The 13,907-nt window shown below is 35.1% G+C and overlaps 1 long non-coding RNA gene, 2 other non-coding genes and 1 pseudogene across 3 annotated transcripts in view; 1 reads left to right on the top strand and 3 right to left on the bottom strand.

Annotated features, from left to right (window-relative positions):
- Positions 1–339: 339 nt before the first annotated feature.
- On the bottom strand, positions 340–458 carry LOC141822577 (5S ribosomal RNA). Its single transcript, XR_012601307.1, has one exon. It is a non-coding gene; the product is annotated as a 5S ribosomal RNA (ribosomal RNA).
- A 396-nt stretch (positions 459–854) lies between these two features.
- Positions 855–973, bottom strand: LOC141822531 (5S ribosomal RNA). Its single transcript, XR_012601271.1, has one exon. It is a non-coding gene; the product is annotated as a 5S ribosomal RNA (ribosomal RNA).
- A 231-nt stretch (positions 974–1,204) lies between these two features.
- Positions 1,205–1,323, bottom strand: LOC141822583 (5S ribosomal RNA; annotated as a pseudogene).
- Positions 1,324–4,365: 3,042 nt separating this feature from the next.
- LOC141816495 (uncharacterized) overlaps positions 4,366–13,907 on the top strand; it is a 29,516-nt gene continuing 19,974 nt past the window's right edge. Inside the window, exon 1 of the long non-coding RNA XR_012600701.1 lies at positions 4,366–4,588. This is a non-coding gene — a long non-coding RNA (uncharacterized LOC141816495). The remainder of the gene's footprint in view (positions 4,589–13,907) is intronic.

The following is a 13,907-nucleotide window of genomic DNA, read 5'->3' as shown; positions in this document are numbered from 1 at the left end:
AATCGACCTTCGCCGCACCGTGCGGGACCCTACACCCACCCATCCACGATTCCCCCGACCAAACACCCCACGAAAATCAACACGAGGTAAAGAGACCGCCGCCGAAAAATCGCGCACGCGCACCTCGAAAACCAATGAAAAAATTAATAAATCCCCCACACGTACACACGCGTACCCCACCAACCTCTCGCCGCCTCGCCACGCGGGCACGAGGCCGGAGACGAGAAGGAAGGCAGCCCACACGAACAAACGAAGAAGAAGACAAAAAAAAATAATACAAATCACAATCATAACAAAAGAAAAAACAAACAAACAACGCAACAAATCGTTTCACAAAAATAGGTGCAACACGAGGACTTCCCAGGGGGTCACCCATCCTAGTACTGCTCTCGCCCAAGCACGCTTAACTTCGGAGTTCTGATGGGATCCGGTGCATTAGTGCTGGTATGATCGCACCCATCCTTCCTATCGCACCCTCCCTATTTATCCCGCCAACGGTCATCGATACAAATCGACCTTCGCCGCACCGTGCGGGACCCTACACCCATCCCCATCCACGATTCCCCCGACCAAACACCCCACGAAAATCAACACGAGGTAAAGAGACCGCCGCCGAAAAATCGCGCACGCGCACCTCGAAAACCAATGAAAAAATTAATAAATCCCCCACACGTACACACGCGTACCCCACCAACCTCTCGCCGCCTCGCGAACACGAGGCCGGAGACCGAGAGACGGAAGGCATCCCCAGCCCACACGAACAAACGAAGACGAAGAAGAAAAAAAAATAATAAAAATCACAATCATAACAAAAGAAAAAACAAACAAACAACGCAACAAATCGTTTCAAAAAATAGGTGCAACACGAGGACTTCCCAGGGGGTCACCCATCCTAGTACTGCTCTCGCCCAAGCACGCTTAACTTCGGAGTTCTGATGGGATCCGGTGCATTAGTGCTGGTATGATCGCACCCATCCTTCCCACCACACGCTCCCTATTTATCCCGCCAACGGTCATCGATACAAATCAACCTTCGTTCTAATGTGATCCGATGCGTTAGTGCTGGTATGATCGCACCCATTTCTTCCCACTGCACCCTCCCTATTTATCCTGACAATGGTCATCGATAAAAATCACGTCTGAGACCCCGAGGCCTAAGATGAGAAGGAAGGCAGCGGCATGAACAAAATATAAATAAAAAAAATAGGTGCAACATGAGGACTTCTCAGAGGGTCATCCGTCCTAGTATTTCTTTCACCTAAGCACACTTAATTTCAGAGTTCTAATGGGATCTAATTCATTAATGTTGGTATGATCACACCCATTCTTCCCACCGCACTCTCCTTATTTATTCCGCCAATGGTCATCGATAAAAATCAACCTTCGCCATTCCCCCTTTCCCCTTTACCAACGAAACGCTGAAATAATCAACGTAAAAAAGACAACCCAAAATTTTCAACAAATTCTTCAATGTTGTGGCTAGGACTTCCAAGTTGAATTCAGTGAATTGGTGAATCTATTCCATAAGAGATTCTTGTCTTTGTCACTTTAGGGTGAAAAGAGTGAATGTTATCCTGCACCCGTATCCTGGACACCTCGCTATCACCTCAAAAAAAATTTTGTTACTTTTTTTCTTAATACTATAATTCAATCCAAAAATTATGAAAAAAATAAAAAGAAAAGAAAAATATGCGTGACGCGCTATGCAGCATAACTTTACTTTATATTTATATAGTCTTTGCCGGTAGCCTGCTAAACTATTATATTGTTGGTTTAGTAAAGGTGGTTAGAAAGGCTTGATACTTCACCCCATCTTGAGGCAATTGAAAATTGGTCGGGAGCTTCACGATCAAGATCTTTGCCAAAAAGCAAGTGCCCTGGTTTGTTTGTATCCCCTTGGTGGCACCCCTTGGCTTGTGGATAACTTTATATTTTTGTGATTTATTTTTCTTGTATTCACTATCTAATGTCTCAACTGCCAAAATGATGCGTCTGAAAACTATTGTTGAGATGAAAGGATGAATTTGATAATGACTCTTCAAAACTAGATGATCTTGAGGTTCAGGAGGTGGAGATCCCTAGGAGCCTAGCACATATTCGACTTGCCTACACACTCAAGAAAATGTTAGAAGATTTTGAGATATCCCGATAAAACCCTCCTATGCTTGAATTAGAACAGTAATAGGGAGAAGTAGGAAACAAAAGAAATATGCTTTTTCGATTACATTTTAGAGCTATCAGTACCCGACATATATAGGAGGCAATGTCTTCCACATGTTAATGATTCCTGCTAGAAACTTTATTTGGATCTCCGAAAGAATGAGACTTACTATAACTTATCCGCATGTTAATGTCTTTCGCATGTTAATGTCTTCCACATGTTAATGATTCGCCTAAGGTTTGTCCCAAATGGGGCACGTCCTCATTGCCTTCCAAAATTGAAAGGTCTCTCTAGGACTTACTATATAACTTATCCGTCAAACATTCGATCCAACTGATCTGTTTAAACTTTTCTTCTTAATATTTGATCGATCTAATTGACTAAGACTTTCTTGTACACCAAATTAGTACAGTAGTACTAATTCATCCTTTGGTTGATCACACTTGCTTGCTTGAAGTTTACTGCTTCAAGACTTATTACTACTTAAGGTTTACTCTTTTAAAGAGTGTTTGGGTGGGGTTATTGTTGATAACCTTGGTTATTTGACCAAGGTTATCAACCTTGTTTAGTTCAAGTTATGATTGATTCCCAAATAATGCAGTATCACTGCTACATTAGTAAATATGTTATAATCCAGGAATGTGATTATCTTGATAGCCTAAAGTTTTTTACACTTTTGGAGGTTAACGAAATTTTTTTCATGATTACCCTCCGATTTTAAAACTGAATTAATTGAAATATATCATGAAACTTAATTGAAACTGAGTTAATTAATTAAATAAATTCTAATTTAAATACTTATAAATTTAAAATATATACTTTATTTTAAATTAAAAAAATAAAATTAATACATTATATTACGAATTATTTTATTAAACTAATTATTTTAATAAATTATTTTATTATATATATATATTTTAAATTAAAAAATAAAATTAATGAATTATATTTATTAATTTAATGAATTATTTTATTAAAATAATTATTTTAATGAATTATTTTCTTTAAATAATTATTTTAATGAATTATTTTTTTAAATTATTTTATTAAAAATATATAAATTTATTTTAAATTTAAACAATTATAAATAAATTATATTTATTTATATATTATCAATTTATTATCCTCATTAATATTATTAATTTAATTTATTTTAAAATAAATTAAATCAATGATAATATAATAAACTTCTCACTGCCTAAGGTTTAATCCTTTAAAATTTTTCTCTTATCAAATATTTGATCACGTTTGACCTATTTAGATTTTTTTTCTTTGTAATACATCTGGTCAATCTTGATTTGATTGGACTTTTTTTTTTATCAAATATTTGGTCAACTTTGACCTGCTTGAATTTATCAACCATTCAATCAATTTTGATTTGCTTATTTTACCAACCATTCAATCAATCTTGACCTGCTTAAATTTTATCATTGTTAGTCATGTGATCATCCTTGACATGATTAAACTTCTCATTTAACTAGATCAATCTTAATTAGATTCTATTAAGCATGTTATTAAATAAACATCAAAATCTAAGAGGTCAATCACACCAATAAAATTTATGAAAGTCAAGGATTGGTATGCTAGTTTACCGAGATCATAGGCTTTTGATGTGAGGAAGATTTATACAAGGACTTAGCCTATAGGTCTGATCAAAAGAGCTCATGACTTGTAGGGAGAAGTTAGCCCAAGATATTGACTTCTTGGAACAGGTCAACTAGAAATGTTGATATATGAGGAGTTAGCTCAAGATGTCGATTTTTAGGGAGAAATCACTTCGAGATGTTGACTTCTCAAGAGGAGTTACGGGTATCAATTTCCAAAGAGTTAATTCATCTAAATTTCCTCTACGAGAGAGAGGCTCCAGTGGGTTTGATTGTCTCACAAGAGCCAAATAAATATATTTTACTAATTTAGTTTGGATGTTATATTGAGGACATATTTATTACTCCTAATTTTATCACATTAATGGATATATTTATCATGCTTAATTTGTCTTCACTTGCTTTAAGAAATTATTTTAAGTTAAAATAATTATTTTTATTTTTAAAAATAGGAATAACAAAAGAATATTAAGTAAGATTAATACAATCATATATATATCAATATAACCCCAAATTAAATTATGTTTTTGGCAAAACAACTTAATATACTAAAAAGAAAAAATTAGCGGAGGGAAAGAAGCGGAGGGAGAGAGAGTGGCTGAATTGCGAAGGGCGGGTTTTTGATCCGGACGGAGGACGAAACGGGAGGCAGGGGTAGCGATTGTCAACGCAACCCTAGGGCGAGCGGAAGAGGGGGAGGAGGAGGGAAGGATGAACAAATGGAATGATCTTTTTCCTCGACGCGTTGTCATTGAGGTCGTCGTCGTGAGCGGAAGAGGGGGAGGGAAGAATGGTGGAGGACGACTGCAACTCTTTCAGCAAGGTGATTCGTCCTCCCTCTTCCTCTTGATGATTCGTTGAGTTCTCCATTTGTTTACTTGTTATTTTATTTTTACTGAGCTAAATGAAATAAGCAATATGATGGAACAAGAACTTGTTTTGGAGTTGAAGGGGTGAAAAGGAGGAATTGCGCCTTCTTTGATGCATAATTTGATTCTCTTTTGGATTATTAGGGGCTTCTTGGAATACATCGATCTTGAATGAGTTTTAGTCCGTCTCCTTTAGTTTCTAGACATGTCGATGATGCTCGTTTTTTTTTTTTTGACTTCTGAAATTGTTTTGCACCTCAAGATTTATAAGATTGGTCCGTATATATGCCTGTTTTTGTTCCAGTCGTGATGATTTCACTCTTGCTTAACTTTCTAAAAATTGGTTCGCTTCCATTTTTTGGTTTAATAATGATATCAATTTGAAATGATATAAAGATCCAATGAACCAAATGAAATAAGCAATATGATGGAACAACAACTTGTTTTCAAGGTGAGAAGGAGGAATTGCGCCTTGTCTGATGCAAAATTTGATTCTCTTTTGGATTATTAGGGGCTTCTTGGATGGCATCGATCTTGAATGAATTTTAGTCCTTCTCCTTTAGTTTCTGGACATGTCGTCTTTTTTTGAGTTCTGAAATTGTTTTCCACCTCAAGATTTATGAGATTGGTCCGTATATATGTCTGTTTTTGTTCCAGTCTTGATGATTTCACTCTTGTTTAACTTTCTAAAAATTGGTTTGCTTCCATTTTTTGGTTTAATAATGATATCAATTTGAAATGAAAGATATAAAGATCCAACGAGCCGAGGTCAAATTAGTTTTCAGATGTTTTCTATGTATCAAATACGTCAACTAATCAGCTTAGTTTTCTACGAACCATCTCAACCATAGGAAATGCTGATAATAAGGCATTCAAAGAAATATATCTGCTTAATTTATGGGTAGCCGTAGTGGGACTATTCATGGTAAGTGGCATCTACATGTTCTCTCTATGCATTAAGCAAAGTGGGCTCCTAGTTTTTCCAAATCAAGTGAGGGGGAGAGCAAGGAAGCAACTTTGTCATGATCCCAACATCACACAATCAGAGCTTCATTACCTACATTATCCACAACCTACATCATACGGTAGGTAATGAAGTCTGATTGTCTACAAAATGTTTCCTTCCAGTTCCCTGTATGATGAACACTTGACTTTTGTCGCAGGAATGAATGTGCTTGTACACCTGTTAGATTCTTTGTATTTTGTCAATGCAAAGATCTAGAAGTGGATGATTTGAAACATTATTAAACAATCATGTTAATATCAATTAAAAATGGTGAAATTTTTTATGTGAAAGAGAGGAGTAATATTTCTTTCACAGACACTTGCTAACATATATAATTTGGATTGGGACAGTAGTGCATCTAAAAATGAAGTACTGCAACAATTGGTCTCAAATGTATGCTTAACAGGTAAAATTTTATATGGTATGAACTGACAATATTAGATAAATTCCTAACAATGTAATTAATATTTCAATCAAGTTGCAAAGGCCTATGTTTGTTAATCTAGAAGTTTGGTTTCGTCTATTTTTAAACATTTTGCATGTTTCTTTTTCTCTCTGTCAACCCTTTTCTCATTTCAAATTGTAGAACTAGGGATAATAAAAAAAAGAAATTACATCTAGGCAAATTGATTCATCATCAATAATTGTTTATTTCTAACTATTTAAGTTTATCTAGATAGATCTTATTCCAATGTGATTTGTATGCAGTATTGTGTGAATATAATTAGATTAAATTTGAAACTTGAGTTGTAGAGAAAAATATTAGAAATCGAAGGTTATAAGAAGACTAAAATGGATGGACATGATGATTGGTTTAGATATCTTAGATCTATTATTCAACAAGAAGGGTGCAATAATGAATATATCATTAATAGGGCAAAGAATTAGAAAAATGAGTGCAATGGATCGAATCTTTTAGAGCTTTGTGTGATCATTGTGTTTGTCTTAGGATAAAGGATTATTTTATAAGATTGTATCATGGTGTGATTGTATGAAATTTTTATATGATCGTCATCCTTAAAATAGATAGATTGCTTTATGTTTCGTTTTTATACTTTGATATTTCATTGCATATTGACACAATTGTAGACACAATCAAGAAAATAAGCGTTTGGCTATACGCTCTTCAAGGCTTAACTACTAGCTAATCACAAGGCTCAAGTTAGATCGGGATTCTTTCCCTCATTGAGCTTGGAGATGGATTTAACTACGACACTTAATTTCTACCATTCTTTGTAATAGAAAATTTCACCTATTGAAAATCAAGGACGGAGTCCTTTGTTGGGATCACTGACGTCGTTAAAGGGGGAGGTGAATAGCGATTCATGATTTCATTCTTGTTTGTTGTGCTCGTCTACAAAGAATTAAACATGTAGTGGAAAGATACAAATGCGAGAACAAATATACAAGCACAACACTGGAATTTATGTGGTTCGGAACCCCTAATTCCTATTTTACAGTCTAGTCCTAACGACACTCCACTAACTTTCTCCTTGTAGGAGACCTTTCGAAGGCAGAGAAATCTTTTACAATTTGTTCTTTACATAGTATCACAAACAAAATAAAGATATAATTGAACGTATGAATAGTGTAAAAGAAATGCTTTATAACAATGAATCTTCGCTTTGATCGTTGTTGGTTACGTTGGATTGCCTCTTGAAGATGTAGAGTGTAATAGCTCCTTCGAAGTCTCTAAGAACCGATTTCGAAATCTTTCTTGAAATCCTTCTTTTATAGCTTTCAAGTCGGGATTGATTTTCGTCTATTAGTCGAATGTTCATCACCATCAGTTGATTGCTCCGTTGAATTTGATCGTTTCACCTATAGAATAACTCTTCCACCTTAACTTTGATCACTAATAGTTGATTGTTATCATTTATCGCATCAATCGAGTTCACAATTCGACCTAGAAACTTTTTTATTCGTTGCAACAATGATAACAATTGATTGTTACTGTGTATCAATCGATTGATATTCATCAGTTGAATTGTTTAATCAAGTTTCAAACAATCTATTTGCTGCTATAGTTCCATCAGTCAATTACTCAAATCCATCAATCAACTGATTGTGTAGCAAACTCCCTTAAATCCTTTTAAATCCTGAATTCAACATTTAAGGGTTACCAATCGATTGCTACTATCTAGTAGTTAACTCATACCTTTGATTTAAGCCTTTCTAAAATTGAAACCTTGCCTTGTTTAGTATCCGATTGATCTCAACCTAGTAGGACTTCCTTTGTCAAGTATTTAGTCAACTTTGACATACTGAGATTTCATTGTTGCCTAACATTTGATCAATCTTAACTTGCTAGGACTTCACTATTGCCTAACATCCGATCAACTTTGACTTCTTAGGATTTTACTATTGCCAAACATATGATCTTCTTTGATCTGTTTGGACTTCTTTTTTCGTGCTTAACTTCGACCCTCCATGACTTATCAAAATTTTAATTTTCATACTAAGTATTCAGTCCTCTATAACCTACTTAGATTTTGCTTCTCATGCCAAGTGTCCGGTCCTTCATGACTCACTTGGACTTTGCCCTTGCCACTCCCTATTGTATTGAACTTCTAACTGTTAAGTGTTTGGTCTTCGATGGGTCACTTAGACTTCTCTCTCGTTTGTCAATTCCTTGTTGAATTCTAAATGCCAAGTGTTCGATTAACTGTGACTCACCTGGACTTCTTCACTATTAAATATCCGATTAATTTTGACCTATTTGACTCTTCGCTCAATTATCCGCATCTAAGTCAATCTTGGTCAACCTGATCCGAGGTCGGTTGCATCAAAAATTTTCCTCTTCAACAAACTCTCCTTCTACTTGATGTGTCACTTTCGTCAATAAATATATTGATCAAACGTTGAAACTCAATTCGAGCTAACTCGAGCTTGGTCAACCTTGATTAGAGGTCGATTATACCAACAACCTTTACGTAAATCAACATCGAGAATTGGTTTGTCTTAAAGAAAGATTTTGAAGCTTCGAAGGATAGGAAGGGAAGAGCTCTTAAAAAAGAAAAATTGATTCGTCAATAAATACAAAGTTTCGAGGCATACAATAAGTTAAATAAATATGTTGATTAATGGTTTGCCTAACAATGTCAAACAATAATAAGGTAATAAAAATGTTGAGGAATAAATTGAGAACCCTATGAGAATCCCTCATCGACATAAGAAATGGAAAAATCTAAATAAAATAGCTCATTGGCCCAAGACTAATAAGAATTGAAAATTGTGAAGTGATCATATTGGAGCAACAAGAGCATCAATTTTCAACCTTTGTAGTTGAAGTCAACAAGTTTTCTACCTCATAGAATCATGTGATCATGTGGAAGAAGAAAGCACCATCCTTCCATGCATTGAGGATCCAACACTCAGAGCTATATCCAATTTAATGAATAAGAATCATATTGTATGCTTTAAATGTAGGGAAAGAGAACAATACACAAATAAGTGCCCTAACTTGATGAAAGAGAATTCTCTAAGTGCACCCAAGGGTAGAGTCAAGGAGAAACCCAAGGAAGTCACTCCCATATGACGAAAGAGCAAGGATTATATCGTGTGTTTCATGTGCAACGAGAAGGAGCACTATCACGAGTGGTAACCTAAGAGAGGAAGCTCTAATTATGAGGGAGCTCCTAAGGTAAAGCCTAATATATCATCATTATATAAATATGTAATTTTTAATGATGTACCTTACCATGATGATAAAAAGCATGCTGGAGTAAAATATTATGGTTTTAGTTCTTCATATCATAAACAATGATAATTCAAAGGATAATTCTAGACCTTTGCATCATAGAAAAATCTAGAAGTAGGGAGAAGACGCTAAAGAAACTTCTAAATAACTTCAAAACTGTAGATTAGGACTAGGAAGGCAAGAAGAAACTAATGCTTCCAGAGTGGTTTGGGATACAAATTTAAGTTTAAAGTTAGTGTGTCACCTACAATAAGGTTCACTTCGACTATGACATAAAGTCATAAGACCCAAGAACCCTTTAGCACTAGGAGTGGTAGCTAGCTAGCAAGGGAAGGTGCCCTAGAAATCACCTTGATGAAACTACCAAGTCGAGGGCTTCTAAGAGACGTAAAGGAGTCCATAGGAAAATATCAAGGGAGGTGATCCCTAATGAATACCTAGAAAACTCGAAGAGAGACAATATGTATTGAATCACCAAGAGTGTGATTCCATCAAACTAAATGAGTTTAGGGTTAGTTAACTAATTTTAGAATAGTATTTAACTTAACCTTAACAAAATTGACACTTTAGAGTAGTTTAAGGGTTATTAGGTACTTAGGAGATGGAATATCCTAACTCTATTTTAGAAGGTGTAAAGTGTGCCGATAAGTTTAAATGAATGGATAACTCATCTTGATGATTGACACGTTAGGATAGGCTCTTGCATTAAGATAATTAGTTAGAGACTTATGTCTAGAATGTATGAAGAAGATTTTAAAATCCTTAGGCGTCTCAAGTTGTACCTTATGACTTTGGCACATTATTAGAAAAAGTCATGCATGGAGAAAAAACATTTATAAATGCTTATGATGCATAATGAAACTTCTAATATTAGGAATTAATATATATGACACAATTGATAATCATTTAGTTATGCCAATTTGATTAAATTAATATCTTTCTAATTGTGCATGTTTAAGCTTCTTTTATTTCATATTTTAATAATGCTAGGCTTATTTACAAGCATGTGTATTTAATTATATCATGCAATTGGTATTAAGGATGATAATCATAATTGATATCCTAGGTAGGAACATCAATTAATTAGGGTATGCCTTAGTGTAGAATTGTATAATTGCTTTAAATGAAGAATTCTGAAACAATCTCAGTACAATGTAAGATATAGGAATCTAAGCGCCACCCGCATCCGGAACCCGCCAACCCGCAGGTTTAAAAAAAATTAAAAATAAAAATGGATAGAAAATTGACAAACCCGCTTGTACACGGACGGATTTCGGGTTTTAATTTTAAAATCCGACTAAACCCGACCCGCCCGCCTATTTATATACAAATAATAAAATATATGTATACATATATTAAAAATGATATGTTTAATAATAGATAAGGACAAAAAAGAGGGGTTTCCAGTAGCAAACCCATTCTCACACTTCGGCACTTCCCTCTCTCCCAACTTTCAAGCTTCAGGAGTCAAGAATCAAATTCACCAGAGCTCGGATCGCACTCGAGCCAGCACCGACGATGGTAATGCATCGATACTTTACGATACGATGATTCCTATTCCTAATCGATTCTATTACTTCGTTGCAGGTGAAGTGGATAAGAGTTCTGTACTTTGATTTCAGAAGCTTCATGGAGGACCAGGAGATGCTGACATCGTCGATGGAGAGCTTCGACTACGTCGAGGGATTCGTGATAATAAACAGAATAGGAATTCTCAACAGCTGGAGATCATCCTTCGACCCACAGGATCCTGTTCGAGCCAGCAAATTTGATTCAGGTGGCAGGGTTTTGTTTTGCTTGGAGATGGCCAAGAACTTCAACCGCGAGGAAGTTGAATCCAAGAACAACGGGTGGGAAAATCGCACGAACCCGTCCGACCCGCCCGCTTGCTCAGCCCTAGCTCTAGATGATCTAGGCTTCTAGATGCTTGATAAGATGTATATAATTGAGTTAAGTATCATCTTGATATAGAATCTTGAAATAACCAATCATAGGGACTATTGATGTGTGTGAATCATGCAAATGTTTTCAGCATTTACTACATTACATGAGTATATTTGCATGGATTCCTAGTTTTTGCATTTCTTTTTATCTTTTTAGTTCGAATGATTACGGTTTAAGCTTTTTATTGATAGGAAGTGAAAAATTTAGTTTTGGAGCACAATTGGAGACGAAAAGTTTATGGACAACATAATGGAACATGATACACAACCTACTCCTGGCCCATGATATGATGATGTATCATCTTGGAGGTAGAATGAGCATTGGAGTAGCATATTGGAGGTCTAAAATGGAATATGAGCTAGCTGTGTCGTGTGCTATGGATTCAACGAGGACCCTCCTATAGGGAATCCTATGCTACAATAAAATTCGCAACAGAAATAGGATCCTAACGAGCGATCCATGTGAAAGAAAACTTGTATGAAGTTTGATTTATCTATTTAATAGATCTATACTTTTGAAGCGTGTCCTTCGCTTATCCCGCTCGCCCTCGGTTTATCGGATTTCTTGCACGTTCAAGCATCCCCATCTCTATGCGTATTCATACGAACACGATCTCAAGCTTCGAAGAAGAATTGCCTTTGTGGTGCTAACCACATAAGGAGATTCGACCAAAACAAGGAGGAAGAAAAGGGATGTTCGGCCAAAAAGGAGAAGATGACTCAAAATGCATTGTGCACATTTGAAAAATGCAAGAAAAATCTTTTAAATTCATCTCATGAATATGAACGATTTTTTACCTCTTTAGCTTCCCCACATTAAAGTCAATTAAAACCCCAATAGAGCACATGTTTCTCATATTGACTTTTCATCTTCTCTTCATCCAATGAAGAGAAAAACCCTTAGTCTTCCTCTATTTTTAATTCATTAAACATTTTAATGAATCAATATCTCATTCAAATTTAGTTGAGTCTGATCTAAATGAGTCTAATCCAAATTAGACTCAATCCCATAATCCAATTGGATTCATTTGAGTTTAATTCAATTAATCCAATTCGGATTATATTTTAGTCAAACTAAAATAATCAATCTCCGAAGCATCACGTCCTTTGTGTGTGATCCAATAGGTTTTCGTAACGTTGGTAATGTGTTTAAACCGCTTTAGACACAAACAATGAGCGACATTTAGTAATGCATCATTACTACCCAAGTGATGAGAAAGTTGAGATCCGATCTAATCTTTCTGTGACTACTATAATATATGATTATGTTCTTTTATTATTGATATTTAGATTGATCAATGAGGCATAGACCATGTCATCCTCGATATCAATCTGTGTTTCTTGATCCCCAAATAGACTCACTCAAGCAAATGAATTCAATATTTCATATTGACTCATTTGAATATGACCATGCATTTGGTAGTCCTACTTGATCAAGGGCCTATAGATATCACTCTCATCATATGGGAGGAATAGATTCCATCTACATCACTCACATCCCTCTGCATAATTCGTTGCATATCCAGTGATCGCCTATATAGTCCATCCTATTACGGGTGATGTTTGGTGATACCAAAGTACACAATTCTTTATGTAGGGAATCGTAGTGACTTCAGACATAAGGACTATTCATACCAATAGTCACATGAGAAAGTTTATAACACTCATATAACGATCTATGAAACTTTCTCATGACGGATCAATTTAGTATATATTCTCTAATATATATTCATGTGTCAACGTGATATCATATATCCATGACTGGTGAGATCAAGTAATTAATTGACCTATATGCTAGTTTCAATGCATTAATATTGTACTTAAATATTAATACTTGACTAGGAATAGTTAAGAGTAGTATTCTCTATATCATTTCATTATCAATTCAATTAATTGATATGATGTAGATTAGAACCTACTATTCAAGGACATTATTATATTTAGTTATTTAATACAAACATGAAGTAAATATAATAACCAAACTTTATCTTTATTAACAATAGAATATGATTCAAAAGTCCCTACTCAATCATTACATAATTGACTTTAGGGCTATTCCTAACAACTTCAATGTGCACTACGACTTGCCCGTGTCACCTGACACGACTGTGGTGCATGTGGCGGAGCCCCTCGCTTCTTTTTTAAGAAAATTTTATTAATTTTGTTAGCCACCTTAATTTTTTAGGAAATTATGTTAGAGTTCCTCTACTTTTTAGGAAACTAAGTCAAAATTCTAAAATTATAAATAGAAGGGGTGGCGATTTAGATGCATTGATATAATTAAGGGGATCTCTCAATTTCGTGACAGGGGATCGAGGAGGAGGTCGCATCCACAACATCAAAGGAGCTGCGACACTGATGGCTTGTCCCTCTGAGGTCACGAAGTAGTCTTTTTTATCTTAGGATTAGAGAGTAGTCTGACGATGTGTTTGACAATTGATTAATGTGATTTCTCTTTTTATCTATAATATGTTTGATTTTTGATTAGTTCTAGTGTATTTATTTATTCACTTATGTTGTTGGATTTAAGGTTAGTGATTAGCTTCTCTGGGATAGATCGAGGGGCGAGCACTGCCTTATAATCATTGCATATATATATACATTGAATTCATATAGAATAGGGG

Source organism: Curcuma longa, chromosome 2, assembly GCF_044706935.1.
Source record: "Curcuma longa cultivar G26 ecotype Majalengka, Jawa Barat chromosome 2, ITB_CL_G26_1.1, whole genome shotgun sequence".
Lineage (NCBI taxonomy): Eukaryota > Viridiplantae > Streptophyta > Magnoliopsida > Zingiberales > Zingiberaceae > Curcuma > Curcuma longa.
This window is presented reverse-complemented; position numbering and strand designations above follow the sequence as displayed.